The following is a 9756-nucleotide window of genomic DNA, read 5'->3' as shown; positions in this document are numbered from 1 at the left end:
TCATTTTGATTTAATGCATAGCCACATTTCTAGGGACTGAGCTAAGATCTGAATTGTTTAAAAAGTCAGTCCTTTTCACAAAATTTAAATGCCATTTCACCTGTGCTTGTGTAAAAAAGGAGAAAAAAGTTGCATGTGCTAATTTTTAAAAATGAATGTTAGACATTCTTCAGGTTAAGCAGAAACTTAGGAGGAGCAGAACGTGGATCTGGGTGATGCCATGGAAGAATAAAGGAAAGGAAAATGGGCAGTTCATTCATCTCTTGTTCTACCTGGAGATTTTTGGTTCTACAGGTTGGATGGCTGTATTTGTCCTGATGACCCACAAAATGCTTGGCTCAAATGATGTAGGAAAAAATGATTACAGCATAGAGTAGTAGTAATCCCCTAGCTTCCTGCACATCATACTGCTGGCACAAAGCTCAATAAGTAGCTGCAGATGTGGCTCACAGAAAATGCTGGTATTGAGCAGGACAAATGGATCAGGCATGCTCACCCCTCTTGTTCTGGCCCGCTAGTCTCACCCAACGTAGCACATTGAATCAAGCAGCTGCCAAGCACATGCTCTGTGGGTGCCTGCCCTGTGACAGCTGGTGTGATCTTCTTTCTTTAGCAGAGCTCTGGACAGCATCAGCTAGGAAGGCTCTTGGTAAACAATTGACTAATTGATCGCTCTGCTTTTCATATGGCTACTGCTGTGCTGCGCTCCCATCTGTGTACCGTTCCTGTCATCCTCATGCCATAACACTGGAGAAATGATGGCTGTTGCTTGGGAGATTCTTCTGTAGGCCTCCTTGCCAAGACCAAAGCTGTAATGGTTTGTTATGATGACCTTTTGTTATTCCATTAGGGCTCAATTGCTTGGAAAAAAACCCCCAATGTGTGCATGCTTTAGGAAAGTTTTCACCCTTTCCATTGACCTGACATCACAGTTTATACTAGAAAATGTATTAATGACAAAGTAGTGTTTTCATGTCAGGAGAACCAACTTTAACAGCTATAATCTGCCCTTAGTCATCATAAATATAAATGTATTGGTAAAACAGATCTTGTTAATGCAGCCAAGATAAATGTGAAGCTATATTTCAAACCAGTGGAACCACACAGAGCTGGTGTGTGTGAATGTGAGAGTCAGCTGAAATACACTGTTGTCAAATGGCTGTTAACATGACTTTTTCCTCTCAGTGCTGCTAGTTTTTCTTTGGTAAAATAATGACGTACTTCTCCGTCTGAGATCTTCTAGAGCCACTGCCACTCACAGTAGACATTATTATTATTATTAATAACAATGATTATGCCTTCAATGTGCGCAGCACTTTACAGAGTATAAGAAAACAGATTTCTGCACTGAGGAACTTGTAGTTTAAAATTTTCCATAAAAGAGACATGGATGAGGGAGGAATGTGGGGGAGGCGATAAACAGGGAAAGATTTATTCTAATTACACATACTTCGGTTTTGGTTGCATTTAGGGAGGGATAGGATGGACCAGTGGCCTGGCACAGGATGAGCAGCTTCATGTATTCATGTGTTTTTGAGGTCTTTCTCCTTTGTGGGTTTGGAAGAAGAAGCATGCAGTGTAAAATTAAGAGGCAGGAAGCTCATACTCGTAACTATCCTTTTAGAGAAAGGTACCAAGGCTAATGAAAAATCTTAAGCCACAATCCTATCTATGAATATTTACCAGACTAAGCACCATCAAACATAGTAGGACTTTACCTTAAACTCCGTCGAACATAGTAAGACTTACTTCTGAGTACACATATACAAGAATGGGTTGTCTGTTAACTAAATATGGTGGCAAAATAGCATTTCATATTGTCCTTTCCACCACACAATAGGAAGTGCAGGAGAGTTTTTTGAACAACTAAATTATTATGTAGGAAGACAAACAAAGATGCTCTTTTTAAAAAAGAAAGTTTTAAAATGAGAATATAGTATAGTGGTTAGATTGTTGGACCAGGACCATTTTCAAATCTCCACTGTGTCACAGACCTTGTTGGGGGACTTTGGGCCAGTCACTGTCTCTTAGACTAAGCCACCTTGTGAGTATTGTTGTGACTATAAAAAGGGGGAGGCAAAGTCACACTGAGTCATTTGAAGGAAGGGCAGAAGAAAATGTACAAAATAAATAAACTGTACTTTGGATGCATACAAGAACAAATTAAGTGCTACGCAAAAAACACAAACATGACAGAGAGAGTGAGAGTACTATTCAAGTTGGGCTGGCCTTCATACTAAATACGTTATCAGACAGAGCTCTGGTCATAGTGGGCCAACCGTGGTGTAACTGAGAGATCACTGGGCAAATACATCTTTTCCACTTTTTGCTCTGTATTTATCACCTAGCATGGAAGAAAAGGCAATGTCCTAATCAGCCATCTCCAATAAAGATTCACTGAGCCCACACATTGACATGCTACCAAGATCAGTTGAATTGCCTCTTGGAAGCCAAACTAACTAATCTCCAGAGTTTTAAATTCAGAATAACCAATGGCTAGATGCAAGAACTTTTGATAAGGAAACTGCCTCTGCAGTGTGTTGCATGGTTATAATTTTGTTGATAATCAGCTGTTACCCTAATGGGGTAATTATACTGTGGAACGTACCCTGGGCAGGATTGCAGCTTCTTCCCCAAAACAATAACAGCTGTCTCCAGAGGTGAGACAATAAAATTGGGAAAGGTATGATTGTGCATATCTGGGAGGAACTGTAAGTAAAAATAGTCACTGATGACCCGTGATATTTGGATGGGAAGGGCTTATCAAGTCTCTGAATAGCCCAGAATGGGAAGGAGGATGAGGGGAGATTTGGAAGGGTCATGAGATAAAGCAGGAGCTTCTTTTGTCTTAAGTCTTTGCACATCTCCAAGGTGTGGGGTTGATAGTCAATCTTGCCTCATGACTCACATTCCAGTATTTTTCTGTCTCCAGCTGGAGTTGGGAACAGTTCTGCTTATCCAGGCAGCATGTCTGGTGCTTGAAGCACATGGGGAGAAGGGGTTTATGATATAACCATATTCATAAACTGTCCTTTCAGCATGAGAGAGGGTTGGACTGCTAACACAGCCATCATGACGGAAGCTTTGTGTAAGCTCAGCAGAGGTTCACATTTTCAGATTTGCTGGAGTGGGGTGGCTGCTGATACAGCAATAACTTCAGCATACCAAGCATATATCCCTGTCCCTCATAGAGCAATGCACGTGGCTTAATGCTGGAAACTTACTGAAATGTGAACCTGAGCATTTTCCATGAAAATCTGGATAGTTGATCAGGTAGACCAAGCTACGGTAAGAGTATTTTCAGTTTAATATAATACACAGTAATTTCATGAGAAAATTCCATGTGCAATGGGGTGAGTTAAAAATTCAGCATCAACAGTGTATCAAGATTGGTACCTAACACAGAACTGACAAGATCACTTCCATGGGACTTGATAGCCAAGAGGCTGTTTCATACTTTTTAAGATATGCAATGGCCTGACATACCTTCCCTTAGTGGAAAGGATGCTTGCAACGATACATCAGCAAAAGGAACACACAGTGACTTAAGGGATTGTCTCATAAGCTACCACCACTCCATAATTAAAGCAGCCTCTCTATTCCTGCCTCCAGTTACATTTCATAACCTTGTTCTTCCACATCTCTTGGAATGTGTTCATACCAGCAGCATGGATTTTAGCAATTGTTTCCAGGGATATGCTGTTCTGGTATGCCACAATGTGGCTCAGTGTTACCCTAGTTGTAGATAGACTCTTCCAATGAAGAGCTACGGGGGAGCAGAAGATCTGACCTAGGATTTAAGGTGTTGCCTGTTCTGGAGGGGGTTGCACTCTCCTTAAAGGAACAGGTCCATAGTTTGGGGGTGTTCTTGGACCTGCTGGATAAGCTGGTGGTAGATGTGGCCAGGCCTTGGTTAGTAATTGGTTAGGAGACCTCCAACAAAGACCAGGGTTGCAGAGACAGGCAATGCAAACCACCTCTGTTAGTCTCTTGCCATGAAAACCCCGCCTGAGGTCGCTATAAGTCAGCTATGACTTGAGGGCACTCTCCACCACCACCGATGTGGCCAGGAGTGCCTTTTACCTGCTTCAGCTGGCTAGCCTCACAGCCAAAATGGACCGATGGTCCCCTGTGGGATACAATCAACCCAGTAAGACCAATAAAAGTCCTCAATTTCTACAAAGTGCAAAGCACTCATATAGTGAATTTCATATACAATATACTCAAAATACATCAACTTTCCAAGGTAATAGATAAATATATACAGAATATATACAGAAAAAATATGGATAAAGAATTTCACGTAGAACAGCACATGATACTCATTGAATACTTATAGTATATCCTTGTGATTACTCCTCTGGGACATATAGAATGAAGTGTGCTTGTAATCATGTCTGAGGGACTGCCTATGTCAGGCCTGGCTAGGGGATTCTCTCAGACTATCCACTTCATCCAATATGGTTGTATGAGTTACAAGAAGTGCACTGATACATAGAGCTTGCCTAGAATGCTGAAGTAAAGTCTTCCCCGAGAGGTTATACCCCAGCCCTCCTCTCCCCAGTCCAAACTAGTCAGTTGAAGTCAGCAAAAGTCCTGCAAAAGATGCCAAGCTGAATTTCCCACGGCTGGTTCCCACACGTTTCCAGCTGTACTGATAAGGCCTCTTAGCAAAGCATAGCCGAGTACAGTGAAGGAAGAAAGCTACACTACAGGAAGAAAGCCGCCCCCCCCCCAGTAGATATGCATTCACAGTGATGGCAGGCAGGCTGGCTTGCCCGCCTCACAGCCTACTCCCTTATGAACTGCAGTCATCTTTGGAGTCCCTGCTTTGAGTGCCTACCCTTAGCTCAGTGGTGACCTGGGAAATGGATTTCTCTTTCATGGCATCAAAACTCTGGAACTCTTTCCTCAGGGAGATTCATCTGTCTCCTTCTGTTGCCATCTTCCACCAGTGGGTGAAGACAATTGTTTCATTTGGCATTCCTTCAGTGATCCTTCCTGTGTATCGAATGATTTAATTGCTTTAATTGTTGTTTTGTCTTTTTATATTTTTAGTTCTGGCTTAATGATGTGTTTTGGTTGGTTTTAATCATTTTAAAATGTGGTTCTATTATGTATGTTTTAATTTGTTAGCCACCTTGGTGGTCCTTATGAGGGCAGAAAGATGGGTATAATTTCTTCTAAATGGAGTTGGTTTTGAGAAGTTTCTTCATATTAAGGAAAATGTATAGCCCAGCTTGAAGCAAGACCTCAAGCCTCCAAGAGCAGATCATTTTCTGTTCAAGGACAAGAGGGAAACTCGTGGTGAAATCTTAAGAAAGTCTACACAGTTCTAAATCTGTTGACTTTATGGGCTCAGAACAGTGTAATTCTACTTAGGCCTGTACTGTCAGTGCAGTGCAACAAGGCACATAAGGGAAAAAATTACAAATGTGCCCTTTATTCAATTGAAATGATAAAGGACATATTTAGAGTCTCTGATTTTAGACCTTAATCCTTTTGAAAAACAATATGCCTCTCAAGAATCCAGGAAGCAGAATAATGGGTCTCTGTGTTGTTTAACTGCTCTATTATTTAACTGCAGTTACTTAAATCTCTGGGGGGAAGGATGTAATAAATCTTTTAAGTATTTGTTCTGGTTTATGGCTGAAGGGAAACTGTATAACTTTAAATCAGATACTGTAAACATTTGCAGTGCCATATTTTTTTACATGGTGGCATCTTGGCATAACATGAGGGAAGATGAAATTTCTTGAAATTTAAATCCACTTCTCACACATTGTTTTTGTGTTTGCATAGACACAGCCTTGATTCTGGATTGAGAGCTGGTGTGCTATTGTGGTTATAATGCCAGATTAGGATTTAGGGTTTAAATGTACTTTGCCCAAGGTGACCTTGGGCCAATCTCAATTTCTCAGTCTCTCTCTCAGCCTAACCTACCTCAAAGGCTTGTTGTTTCAATCACTTCAACAAACTTGTTTGGCTGCTTTGAGCAATTTTCATGCTCAGAAGGATTTCTTATTCCTGAAGCTTCTCTTGGAACCAACTTCCATATCTCTTTCCAAATGTTGATCCCAGTTGTTACTTCAGATGCTCACCCTTCCCCCATGCGTACCTCAGGACTCTCCAGGGTTACTTCCAGTAATCATGCTTAAATCTTGCAAATGATCTTTTGATAACCTGAATCCAGAGCTGCAGCTATTTTTTGCCATAAGGAGGAAACTTTAGCTTTGTTGTTGGCTGTAGAAGCATCCCTCTGCCAGAATTTACTTTTCCTCCTCATCTACAAAAGGCATAATTTGAGTTTCACCGAATCATTCGGTGCAATTGTAAAAACTTCCTCATAACCTGGTAAAGTCATTATCACAAATATATTAATGTTATATATTATCACAGATATATTTATGCTTTCATATAGTACATTTTCACGCATCTTAAGAAATAGAGGCATATAACTCTTCTTCTCAATAACATCAGATTAATTGTTCAAGGTATGCTGTATTTCCCCTATCTGAATGTAGAGGGCAGCCAAGCCCAGCAGAATTTGTTAAAAATTGTAAAGTGAAGAAATTGTCTTTGGAGAGAGCTAGTTTTGTAGAATTTCAGCACATTTAAACACTTTTGTATGTTAGACCAAATATATGGCCAACAAGGTCCATATTCTGATAGCGTGATTAGGTTCACCAATCACTGAAGAGCTTTTGCCTTTTTTGCAGTGCAATCCTAACCAGAGTTACTCCAGCCTAAGCCTATCGAAATCAATAGACTTAGATTGGAGTAATTCTGTGTAGGATTACACTGCTGATCACTCAGAGCCAAGCTACAAGTGACGCCTTACACAGGTTGGACACTTGTCAGCTTCCCTCAAGTTTCGATGGGAAATGTAGGCGTCCTGGTTTTACAGCTTGGCTCTCCATTACAGCTGCAAGACCAGGATGCCTACATTTCCCATCAAAACTTGAGGGAAGCCGACAAGTGTCCAACCTGTGTCAGGCATCACTTGTAGCTTGGCTCTCAGTCTTGGGATGCTTCTTCTGCCTCAAACAGAAGGTATAAAGGGCAGTTTGTAAGAGGACTCTTCTTGCACCTCCTGAATATTGCCCTGTTTTAGCTTCTTTTAAAATAAAAATGTTATTCTGAAATATAGCCCCCCCCCACTATATGGATAAGGAAATGATGCAGATAAGTGGTAAGGGCTGTTATTTCAGAGGGCTGTTATTATTAATGATGAGGAAGAGGAGGAGGAGGAGGATTATCTACATTTTTTTCTTCTCTTGGGTGTTTGAACTGATATCTGGAAAGGTCATGCTCTATAGGCCCTTGTTTGTTTGTTTGAAAACCTTTCTTCTAAAACCCAGAAGGAAAAGAAGAACTTTCCCCCTCAGATCAGTTTCAGGTCACCTACAGAACAATTCTAAGCCTATTGATTTAGGACTTCAATGTTGTTTGTTTGTTTGTTTGTTTCAAATTTGTGTTCCGCCCTCCCCACAAGCGGGCTCAGGGCGGATAACAACATATTAAAAATACAATTAAAATTCATGTTAATTAAAAACAACACATTTAAAACAGGATGGTGGACAGCCCAGATTTATTTATTTATAATCATTTAAACCCCGCCTTTCTCTCTAACGGGGACTCAGAGTGCCTTACATCGTTCTCTTCTCCTCCATTTTATCCTCACAACAACCCTATGAGGTAGGTTAGGCTGAGAGTGTGTGACTGTCCCAAGGTCATCCAGCAAACTTCCATGGCAAAGAAGGAATTCAAACCTGGGCCTCCCAGATCCTAATCCAACATTCTAAGTACTCTACCACACTGGTTGTCTGACTTCAGTGCTCTGCTTAGGATTGTGCTGCTAGTGAGTTTTTGGAAGAGGCCAGTACCATTATGATGCTGTGTTTTTTAACTGAGGACCTCTCGGATCACAGCTCATTCTCATAGTTGCCGTGCTGAATCAAAGCACCATAACAGAGATTTGAACCACAACTTCCAAGTCCTAATCTAACACCAAGTATACATAATGGCTTTTATACAGCCAGAGTGCATTTGGATGGTATGACCAGTGTGACTATACCCAGGCTATTTTGTGGGACTAAACTGAAAGTTCTTGTGAGAGCAAAATAGCTAGAGACTTTTGACTTTGGGATTCTGAAGACCTCACCACTTTCTCCAGATCTAATGTTCTGCAGAGACGTTCGTTGCAGAGATGCTGCTTGTAAAACAGCCCTGTGAAAGCCTGACAGTTTAAACAGCTAAACTGTTCCCCAGGCAGCATTATAATCAGATTTAGAAGTTACTCCCAGCTGTTACAAATGTATTAAACTGTGTGATAATTTTGTTGCCTAACCTAATTGTGGGAGATCCTGAGTAGTGAACATCTGGATGGAGAAGATAATTTTGCTGCACAGCCTACTGCACTCTTTCACTTAGCGTGCCCTAAAGAAATTAATAAAGAGTTGGACACAGGCTTGGCAGTCCGTCGGCACCATCTTCATTTCTAACAGGTAGGAAGTATTTTGATCCCCAACTTTGCGGGATGTTATTCAATTTATTTGGGACACATGTTGTGTTAGTGACCATAGAATCTCACTTCTGGGATCCTTAATTCCTGAAGGACTAGGGAGCAAGGAACCTTGGCTTCTTCCTCTGCAATCAGAGGTTCCTAGGGATTTAATTAAAAATACAGGCTGGTTGCCACCTCCATGAGGACACACTCATCTTCAGGGAATCTTTGACAATATTTGACTACATTTAAATGATGGTTAATTGTCAGTGTTTGATACCCCCTCCTGAAACTTCCCTGCAATTATTTGCACATTCCTCTTTTTAAAAGTTATTTTTAACTCTAAAGGCTGTGTGGTCCCAGTTCTTGAAGCGGCAGAAAAGCAATAAGGATATCAGTCCACAGTAATTTTAGTCCACATCCATTGATTAAGGACTGTATAGTATGCTATTTGCACTGCTTCATGTCTTCCAAGGGATCCTTGGACTATCTGAATGCTGCAATTCTATGTATGTGTAAAAAGGTCATAGAACTTAGTACTGGGTGCAGAATTCAGCTTCCTAAGAATTTCAGATCGATCTATCAGTCTGTTCATTCATCTGCCTGTCTATTACATTTCTAGGTTTATGGCTGCAAATATGTGCTTGAAGGGGATATGCAATCACATATGATATGAAAAGGTAAACTCTACTAACCTATTTTAGTCATCATGGGCTAACTGTATGTTACATGTTATGAGCCCCCTCCCCCACCCATACTTTTGATTTTAGCTTAAATGGCACTAGAGGCATTTTTAAATTCAAAAATAACAAAATATTTTATTTAACATAGAAGGGAAAGGTCAGGTGAAATCAAGGGTTGAAAATTTCTGAAGTAACTCAATATAAATAACTCTGAGGTAAAATCAGTACATGCACAGACTTTAGTTTTTATATTTCAGACTACTGAGAGTTTCTTAAGCTCTTCACAGTTACTTAAATCTTTATGTTGAGAGGTTTCTTGTTCCAGTGTTTTCCTAAACACTCTAGTAAACTTTCTTTGAGTATTCTCTTACTCTTTTTGGTTTCCAAAAGGCTGGTACCCGCTTACCAGTACCCAAACCCCTCTCTTGAAACATCAGTACTTGTCTTGAGTTTTTAACTTAGAAGACCTTAAGTTAAAAACTCAAGACAAGGCAGTTGCTAACCACACCAGGCCAGAGATCTGTTCAGACCTAACTCCTTGTTTGATTGGGTAGGAAAATTCTCCTC

Source organism: Eublepharis macularius, chromosome 1 (genome assembly GCF_028583425.1).
Source record: "Eublepharis macularius isolate TG4126 chromosome 1, MPM_Emac_v1.0, whole genome shotgun sequence".
Taxonomy (NCBI): Eukaryota; Metazoa; Chordata; class Lepidosauria; order Squamata; family Eublepharidae; genus Eublepharis; species Eublepharis macularius.
The sequence above is the reverse complement of the archived record's forward strand: the minus strand, read 5'-3'. Positions refer to the sequence as shown.